The sequence below is a fragment of the Tachysurus vachellii genome, chromosome 2, assembly GCF_030014155.1.
Source record: "Tachysurus vachellii isolate PV-2020 chromosome 2, HZAU_Pvac_v1, whole genome shotgun sequence".
NCBI lineage: Eukaryota > Metazoa > Chordata > Actinopteri > Siluriformes > Bagridae > Tachysurus > Tachysurus vachellii.
Genome location: NC_083461.1, coordinates 3,023,071 through 3,032,294, shown reverse-complemented (window position 1 = coordinate 3,032,294; position 9,224 = coordinate 3,023,071). Strand labels below are relative to the sequence as shown.

Genomic DNA, 9,224 nt, shown 5'->3' with positions numbered 1-9,224 from the left:
ACTTACACGCTGTTCGAGTGCCTGGCGTGTTACCGTGACGCCTCTGCGATGTCGGGATGCTAATCCTGTCACGCTGCAGCACAATAACCAGAAGATGGGATGATGGAAAATTAGCACATTACATATATTACTAAAGAACCTTTTCTATAACAATAAATTTAGATGTTTACAAGTAACTTAGGAGAAAAATAAATAAATAAATAACACAATAAACATTTGATGTTATCACACTTTAAACCAGGACTCTGATTGGTCAGAAGCTGTTGATTAATTTTCTGTAAAAGCAGCTCGGACAGTAGCTCAGATGAACACCACAGGTTTATATTAATGTTAGGATTCATGAGCTCGTCCTAATACGTTATCGTTTCCACAGCAACAGCTCGTTAAAAGGGACTTGTACGGCAGACACGTGGAACGTGTGGAATCGTTAATAGGGTGAAGGGATGTGGTAGCCTAGTGGTTAAGTTGTTGGGCTACCAATCGGAAGGTTGTGAGTTCGATTCCTATGTCCACCAGGTTCCCACTGCAGGGCCCCTGAGCAAGGCCCTTAACCCTCAATTGCTCAGTTGTATAAAAATGAGATAAAAATGTAAGTTGTTCTGGATAAGGGTGTCTGCTAAATGCTGTAAATGTACAGAGACGTTTATTTAGCACGTATGGAAGGAGTCTCCAGTGTCAAAGCGCTGATCGAAAACGGATCGTTTTTTAATTTTTACATTAAAACACAAAAGAATTAATCGTTAAGTTTAATGTTGTCGAACATCCACCAAACAAGTTCCTGTTCTCATTTTTACCACCAGAAAAAATCCATTTCATGTCACTGAGAAACAGCAAATTAGCATAAACTCAGAAATGCTAAAGTTCCACATTGACCTCTGATTGTTCTGTTATAAACGACTGACACTGGAGACTCCTTCCGTTAGTTATACAGTATAGAAGAAATAAATACATAAGTATAATTAGAGAATCAAGAAAAAAATAAAGAATATTCAATAAGAAATAAATAGCAGTATATTTGAAGAAATACATGTCTATTATAGATATATATTATGCATAGAACAATGCATAATATAATATAATATAATATAATATAATATAATATAATATAATATAATATAATATTCATTCATTCACTCACTCATCTTCTACCGCTTATCCGAACTACCTCGGGTCACGGGGAGCCTGTGCCTATCTCAGGCGTCATCGGGCATCAAGGCAGGATACACCCTGGACGGAGTGCCAACCCATCACACGGCACACACACACTCTCATTCACAGGGCACGGGGAGAACATGCAAACTCCACACACTCAAGGTGGAGGTGGGAATCGAACCCCTCTGTGTGAGGCGAACGTGCTAACCACTAAGCCACCGTGTCCCCCTATAATATAATATATTATATATATAATGTAATGTAATGTAATATAATATAATATAATGTAATATAATATAATGTAATATAATATAATATAATATAATATAATGTAATATAATGTAATGTACTGTAATATAATGAATGTAATGTAAGTAATGTAATGTAATGTAATATAATATATATGTAATGTAATGTAATGTAATGTAATGTAATGGTAATATAATATAAATATGAATATAAGATAATGGTAATTTAATGTAATATAATATAATATAAGATATTATAATAGTATATTATTTAATATAATATAATATAATGTAATGTAATATAATGTAATATAATGTAATGTAATATAATATAATGTAATATAATGTAATGTAATATAATGTAATGTAATATAATGTAATGTAATGTAATATAATATAATGTAATATAATATAATGTAATGTAATATAATGTAATGTAATATAATATAATATAATATAATATAATATAATATAATATAATATAATATAATATAATGTAATGTAATATAATATAATGTAATATAATGTAATGTAATATAATGTAATGTAATATAATATAATTACAGGGTTGAGTATAAACCCTTGATTTACATCTGCTCTGTTTTCTCACACCAGCTGGTTGGACACAATGTGAGATCTTCATTCAGTCCAACAGGTTCAGGATTCGCAAACTGAAAAACATGTCTGTCATCCGTCACTGTGGTGTGTTTAGCTTTCAGCCTGACACGCCAGGGCAAACACGCTTTATTTATAGCAACAAGAACTGTGGACAGTCTATACAACCTCAACTAGGATTCACCTGAGGAAAGAAAGAGAGATATTTGAGATATTCCAGTTGAGTTCATCAAGCTGGATACGAAGAGACTGATCCAAGAAATTCAGTATTCGATACTCATGCTCTTGTGTGTGTGTGTGTGTGTGTGTGTGTGTGTGTGTGTGTGTGTGTGTGTGTGTGTGTGTGTGTGTGTGTGTCTGTCCCTCGTGGATTTCACTATTTCAATTGCAATTGCAAACAAAAAACAAGCAAAATAGGCGAGATTCAGATAATTACATTTTTCAAAATTACTTCAGACACAAATTTTGAACAATGCTGTGATTAATACCTCGTCTGTACCGATCAGCCAAACTGTATCATATACAATAAGTTACTGCAATTTTCTCTACAGATTCAAATTCGTATAAATCAGTTTAAGTCGGTTAATCGGTTCAGTTTAATGGTAATAACTAAAGAACTATTAGAAGTTAAAAGAACAAAAGAAAGCTGAATGATATAAATTCATCAATTAGGGCAAATAAAACGACTGATTCAAATTGTTTGGTTCTCTGTGCTGTGGTGTGCAGTACTTTATTCATGGCATCACTGAACATTTCCTGTGACATGACTTCCTTCTTTTCCACCATGGTATTGGGGAAGGTGTCACTTGGAGCCAGCGAGTCACTCAGTCTCTTCACTATGAGTCACTCAGACTCTTCACTCTGAGTCACTCAGGCTCTTCACTATGAGTCACTCAGACTCTTCACTCTGAGTCACTCAGACTCTTCACTCTGAGTCACTCAGACTCTTCACTATGAGTCACTCAAACTCTTCACTCTGAGCCACTCAGACTCTTCACTGAGTCATTCAGACTCTTCACTCTGAGTCAATCAGACTCTTCACACTGAGTCACTCAGACTCTTCACTCTGAGTCACTCAGACTCTTCACTCTGAGCCTCTCAGACTCTTCACTATGAGTCACTCAGACTGAAGAGTCACTCAGACTCTTCACTCTGAGTCACTCAAACTCTTCACTATGAGTCACAGACTCTTCACTCTGAGTCACTCAGACTCTTCACTCTGAGCCTCTCAGACTCTTCACTATGAGTCACTCAGACTCTTCACTCTGAGTCACTCAAACTCTTCACTCTGAGTCACAGACTCTTCACTCTGAGTCACTCAGACTCTTCACTATGAGTCACTCAGACTCTTCACTATGAGTCACTCAGACTCTTCACTCTGAGTCACTCAGACTCTTCACTCTGAGCCTCTCAGACTCTTCACTCTGAGTCACTCAGACACTTCCCCATGTAGATATTAGATACAGTATATAGTAAATATAGAGATATTATATATAGTAGACATTCTGTATTTTTTCGCACTTATTTTTAAACTCACAGGAAGTTTTTCACCTCACTTCCTGTAATTCAACTCTATATTTTGGCTTCTGATAAATTATTTATATTTTTTTTCATTGCCAGTGATTTGAGTCAAAGTAACTTCCACTGCTGCCTCTGAAAAGGTCTCTGTTTTTTGCCTTTTGTTATTTCAGCTCTGTGAGCTTTACCTTCTATGGAATTTCTTTGGCGTCACCATATGCAAATGAGCTATTGCGTACAAACGACTGCTAATTTAGAAGACTGATTTGGAATTAATCAACATACGAATGCGAATACAATAAATATCAATGTTTACAAAACTTTTGAATCCTGTGAGAACTTTTAGAACGCTTTGGATCATGCAAACGTTTATACACCACTTTATTTTATAATAAATGAACAAGAACATTTGTGTTCATCATGAAGACTGAAAGAAGATATCCGCAGATTTTCTGGCAGACTTTTCGTATATTTATGAGCATGTGCTATACATTTAATATATAACAAACAAACAAACAAACAAACAAACAAACAATCATTATGTTTCTACCTAAAACTCTGCATAATTATAGCCTTGTAAGGACCTTTGGCTTTTAGAAAGATTTTAGAAACTGATCAAGTGAAATGTTTACTTTTGGTTTCTGAGGTTGGTGTTACATAAGTTTTAGGTGTTATATAGCATTAATTAGCTGCATTAATAATTATTTTAGTGTAAGGTCCTTTACAAGGATAGTCAGTGTGTGTGTGTGTGTGTGTTTGTGTGAGTGAGAGAGCAAGCACAAGTGAGTGAAAGAGTGTGTGTGTGTTTAAGTGAGAGAGAGAGCAAGCACAAGTGAGTGAAAGAGTGTGTGTGTGTGTGTGTGTGTGTGAGTGTGTGAGTGAGAGAGAGAGCAAGCACAAGTGAGTGAAAGAGTGTGTGTGTGTGTGTGTGTGTGTGTGAGTGTGTGAGTGAGAGAGAGAGCAAGCACAACTGAGTAAAAGATTGTATGTGTGTGTAAGTGAGAGAGAGAGCAAGCACAAGTGTGTGTGTGTCTGTGTGTGTGTGTGGTGTATGTGTGTATTGGGAGTGTGTGTGTGTGTGTGTGTGTGTGTGTGTGTGTGTGTGTTGGGAGTGGGCGGGGCTTCTTTTTGCGCTTTGTGCCATTGGTTTTACAGCCAAAATCCCGCCTTAGTTAAAAAAAGCAGAAGAGTGGGAGAGGTGGAGGAAAGAAAAGGAGGAGAGAGAGAGAGAGAGAGAGAGAGAAACAGAAAAAACGCAACATTTCCCTCCTACTCTGAACCTTTCCACCAGCAGCATCCCGGTTCGTCCCGTTTATTCCGACTCGGTTCAGATCGGTTCGGTTCAGTTCGGTTCGGTTCAGTTCGGCGGCGTCCTTTGGGATTGTTTCTATTATTCGGAATTTGATGATTGAGTTTATTTCAGCATTTTAGTTGTTTTCTTTTTTTAATTGGAGCAACTGTTTGTAACAGAAGATCGGAAGGAGACGCTGCGGCTCGGAGGATGATGATGATGATGATGATGATGGTGTCTCCGGGAGCCCGAAGAGGACAAACATTAAATTAACTCAACAATCTCAACAACCAGGAAGAAAACGCGTCACATTAAGGTAAGATTTTATTCCGCATCAAGCGGAGATTCGGTGTAAAACTTCTCCAGGGTTTTACATGGTGTTGTACTGTTTATGTCCGAGATGTGGCTCAACATCTCTGTCTCTGTGTCTCTGTGTCTCTCTGTGTGTGTGTTTCTGTGTCTCTCTCAGTCTCTGTCTCTCTCTCTGTGTCTCTGTGTCTCTGTGTGTGTGTGTGTGTCTCTGTGTCTCTCTCAGTCTCTGTCTCTCTCTCTCTCTCTCTCTCTCTCTCTCTCTCTCTCTCTCTGTGTCTCTCTGTGTCTGTGTCTCTCTCTCTCTCTCTCTCTCTCTCTCTCTCTCTCTCTCTCTCTCTGTGTCTCTCTGTGTGTGTGTGTGTCTCTGTGTCTCTCTCTGTGTCTCTCTGTCTCTGTGACTCTGTGTCTCTCTCAGTCTCTCTCTCTCTCTCTCTCTCTCTCTCTCGCTCTCTCTCTCTCTCTGTGTGTGTGTGTGTGTCTCTGTGTCTCTCTGTCTCTGTGACTCTGTGTCTCTCTCAGTCTCTGTGTGTGTGTCTCTCTCTCTCTCTCTCTCTCTCTCTCTCTCTCTGTGTCTCTGTGTCTCTCTCTCTCACTCTCTCTCTCTCTCTCTCTCTCTCTCTCTCTCTCTCTCTCTCTCTCTCTCTCTCTCTGTGTCTCTCTCTCTCTCTCTCTCTCTCTCTCTCTCTCTCTCTCTCTCTCTCTCTCTCTCTGGCCTCTGTGTTTTCGCCTCGGTATTTTGTTTTGTTTTCTTGTCTGGACCGCGTTTATAAAGGCAACAACATGTGTATCTAAAAGACACGGTCCAGTCATTCGGTCCTCATAAATACCCTTTCTCTGACGTGTGTGTGTGTGTGTGTGTGTGTGTGTGTGTGTGTGTTTAGTGAGAAGTGTTTTAATTCTTGCTACATGATCATGAATGAGATGCGTTTCTCTTCAGTAACCGAGGTGATGGAGCGATTATTTACGAATCATCGGATCATTCGATTATTCGAAATTATTTTGAAATGTTTGAAGGGGGAAAAAAAAGGATTTTATTTTGCGAAGACGCTCCAAAAAATGTCCCTATTTGATTTTAGTTTATTTTGATAGCTACGCAGTGTATTTTTTGTCCTGTATGTTTTTACACACATAGGCTACAGTTTTCTTCGCTCTTATTTGTATCTTCTTGCAAATTGTCAAAATTGTTCTACGTCATCAGTGAAGTTTTTGTTTTATTAAAGTTGTAAAATGTAACACAGAGATGAACTTTATTACTTCCGATTCCAGTCTCCTTCATCGGGATATGTTGAAACGTGTTGTGATGTCAGAATGATATAGGGGCGTGGTTTATTTGATTGACAAGCCATCAAAGCAACTTGTTATTTCTGTCAGTCAGGGAAACTGATTTAATTATCTTCAGTAATAACTTATTGCACTTGTGGCTGTGTGCTTTCAGATAAAAGGGAACTTTTCTTTTCCTTTTATAGTGTGAAAACTTTTCCGTGTTGTTTCGATATAAAATGTGGACATAATGTACTTTTAAAGAAGATTTACAGCACTGTAATAAGGCTTTGGAGTAAAGATGGAGACTGTATTCACTTTTGCTGAAGTTACACACTAAAGCTACCACACCGGTGATGAGGAACGGTAAGGTTTAGAATCCTGAACTTCTGAGAACTTCTGTTGTGTTCTGTTTTAATCCTTTTTTTATTGTATTAGTTTTTTTTAGTTCTACTGCTGATGCATTATAAGACAAGAAATGTCTCATGGTTGCTTTTGCTCACAGTTACTTTTCTAGCTTTGTAGCGGAAATCGAGTATTAATTCGAAAATATTGCTATTTAAAAGTCGATATTTAATAGCAACGATATACAGACGAGGAAGTGACCATTTTTGCTTTAGGTAACTTTGTTGATCTAATGTGATAACAATATCAACAAAGAAATTGCAGCTGAAATTGGTTTGTTTTGTCTTTTGGGGTTTGTGAGGATTTGATGGATTTGTCTGTTGTTGTCATGGCGTTAAAATCGATCATCTCACCTGGATTCTGTAGCTTCGTAGCTTCTGTAATTATAAAGATTAGCACGTGATCGTGTTTACGGTCCGCTCATAGTGTAAACACGTTCGGTTCTTTAGGTCTCGGCGTCGTATACGGGTTCCATTTTGAGCTAAGCCTCGATCTCCGTTTCTTTTTCGTCCGGGATCTTAAATCTACATCTGGATTTCTGGTCACTTGCTTTGTGACAAACTGCTGCACAAATAAAATTCAATTTAAGTAATAAACCGGTCGGCTAATTCTAACCGGACGCCTTTATGCTAATATCAGAAAACTCTGATAAATAAATGACAACCAGTCAAACTCCAGGTCCAAGCAGCGTTGGCTAGCAAAACAAGAGGGCAAAAGGGAATTTCAAGGTTAATACATGTGGGAATACAACCACGAACCGGCAGAAAATCGAATTGCCGCTAATATAAAATCGTAAACACAAAGTTGGAGCGGCGTTGCTGCGTGCTATCATCTCTTTCTCCTTGTCTTTCAAAGAGGCAATTGTGGATTTGAATGGATGGAGAGAAGTGGGCTGAATGGAGTGGAACCTTGGGACCAGGAGCTTTTGTGTGGACGAGAGAGAAAAAGGAGGGAGGAAAGAGGAACGGAGAGAAAAAAGTGTGGAAGGGGGAGCGAGTAGAGGAGAGATAGAGTAGAAGGGGGAAAAAAAAGGAGCGAGAGGGAGGGCAGGAATGTCAGAGAAACAAGGAGTGAGGCATAGATGAACGAAGGAAGGGTACGATGGAGGAAGGGAGGGTGGAATGGAGAGAGGGAGGGGGTTCTGGCACTACAGATGTGTTTTCCCTCGGACAACCGACTGCGTTTTCTCTCGCCATTGTCGAGATTTAAGATGGTGGACGATTCGGTGCGACAAAAGGAGCCTTGTTAGAGGAATGCATGAAGAACCTCGGCCGGAATCGCTCGTCTCGCCCGGCTGACTTTAAAAAGGCAACGTCCCATTTATTTGATGTTCACCAAATCGGTTCCTATCATTCATTCTTTTTTTCTGTCAGTAAACTCTGCATGTAGTGAAGGAGGATCATTAGATCTAAGCATGTGAGGTGAAGCCAAACAGGGATAAATCAGCGTGTCCTCTAAAATACGCTAACTGCGACCCTGTTTCCCAAAAGTACCGGAGCGTGAAGATCATCCGAGCTAATTAGAGTGAGTTTTCAGAGTCGTTCTCGAGTGAACGACCTTCTCACATAGCGCTGCTGTGCTTTTGGGATTTTCCTCCTGCACAAAGAGTTTTTTTTTTTAATTCCACTCCTTTACCAGCTGCGTCTTCAGGCCTCAGGGGCTTTCACTGACCCCCTGCTGACCTTTGCACCATTTACCCTTCATGATCACCCAGATTCACCCCGCTGTAGTCTAATAACACACACGCCGCATGTACGAGTAGGAGCGTACGGCGTCGGAAGTGACTCACATGACTCTTTTTAGTTTTTTTTTTTAACAATCCTCAAGTGATCTTTTTATAAATTCGTTTCCTTACATGTACTCAAACAGCTCTAGTTGTAAGTTGGAATCTATACAGAGCGTGTAGCAGGGGAACGGAGGAACGCCTCGTGAAACGGGTCGAGCGAAGGGATGTGCGACGGGAAGAAAATATCACGCTGCGATTTCTCGAGATGTTCAGCGGTACAAAAATAAATGTACAAAATAAACGAACAGACGGCGGCGACTTGATCGGATCTGCTTCCGAAGTTCAGAAAACGTTCAGCTGTTCACCGATACAGGAAGTCGGCGTATGTGACGGCGTGTCGAAATGCTGTACAGGTTTAGATGACGATCAACCCTCCCCCGCAACCAACCACCCCCCCCACTCCGCTCTGCCCGACCTAAACGGCCCAGTAGCTCAGTAAACTCACTTAACATGCTCGTGCTTAATAAATGTATATATTTTTTTAGAGGAGCGCTGACAAGCCGTCAGAGGAACCCTCGCACCGAGGGAGGAGTTTTAATGATGCTCTTAATTCATCTTTACAGAAAGATTAAAGTTGAAGAGGGAAGAAATAATACACACCCCGTAATAAAGAAATAATCTAACATCATGTTCGAAA

The 9,224-nt window shown here is 39.4% G+C and overlaps 1 protein-coding gene across 1 annotated transcript in view; it reads left to right on the top strand.

Annotated features, from left to right (window-relative positions):
• The first annotated feature begins 4,775 nt into the window (after positions 1 to 4,775).
• The window catches only part of LOC132861955 (C-terminal-binding protein 2), a 99,417-nt gene continuing 94,968 nt past the window's right edge, over positions 4,776 to 9,224 (top strand). The window contains exon 1 of the mRNA XM_060893718.1: positions 4,776 to 5,140. The gene's annotated coding sequence lies outside the window, so the exon portion shown is untranslated. The remainder of the gene's footprint in view (positions 5,141 to 9,224) is intronic.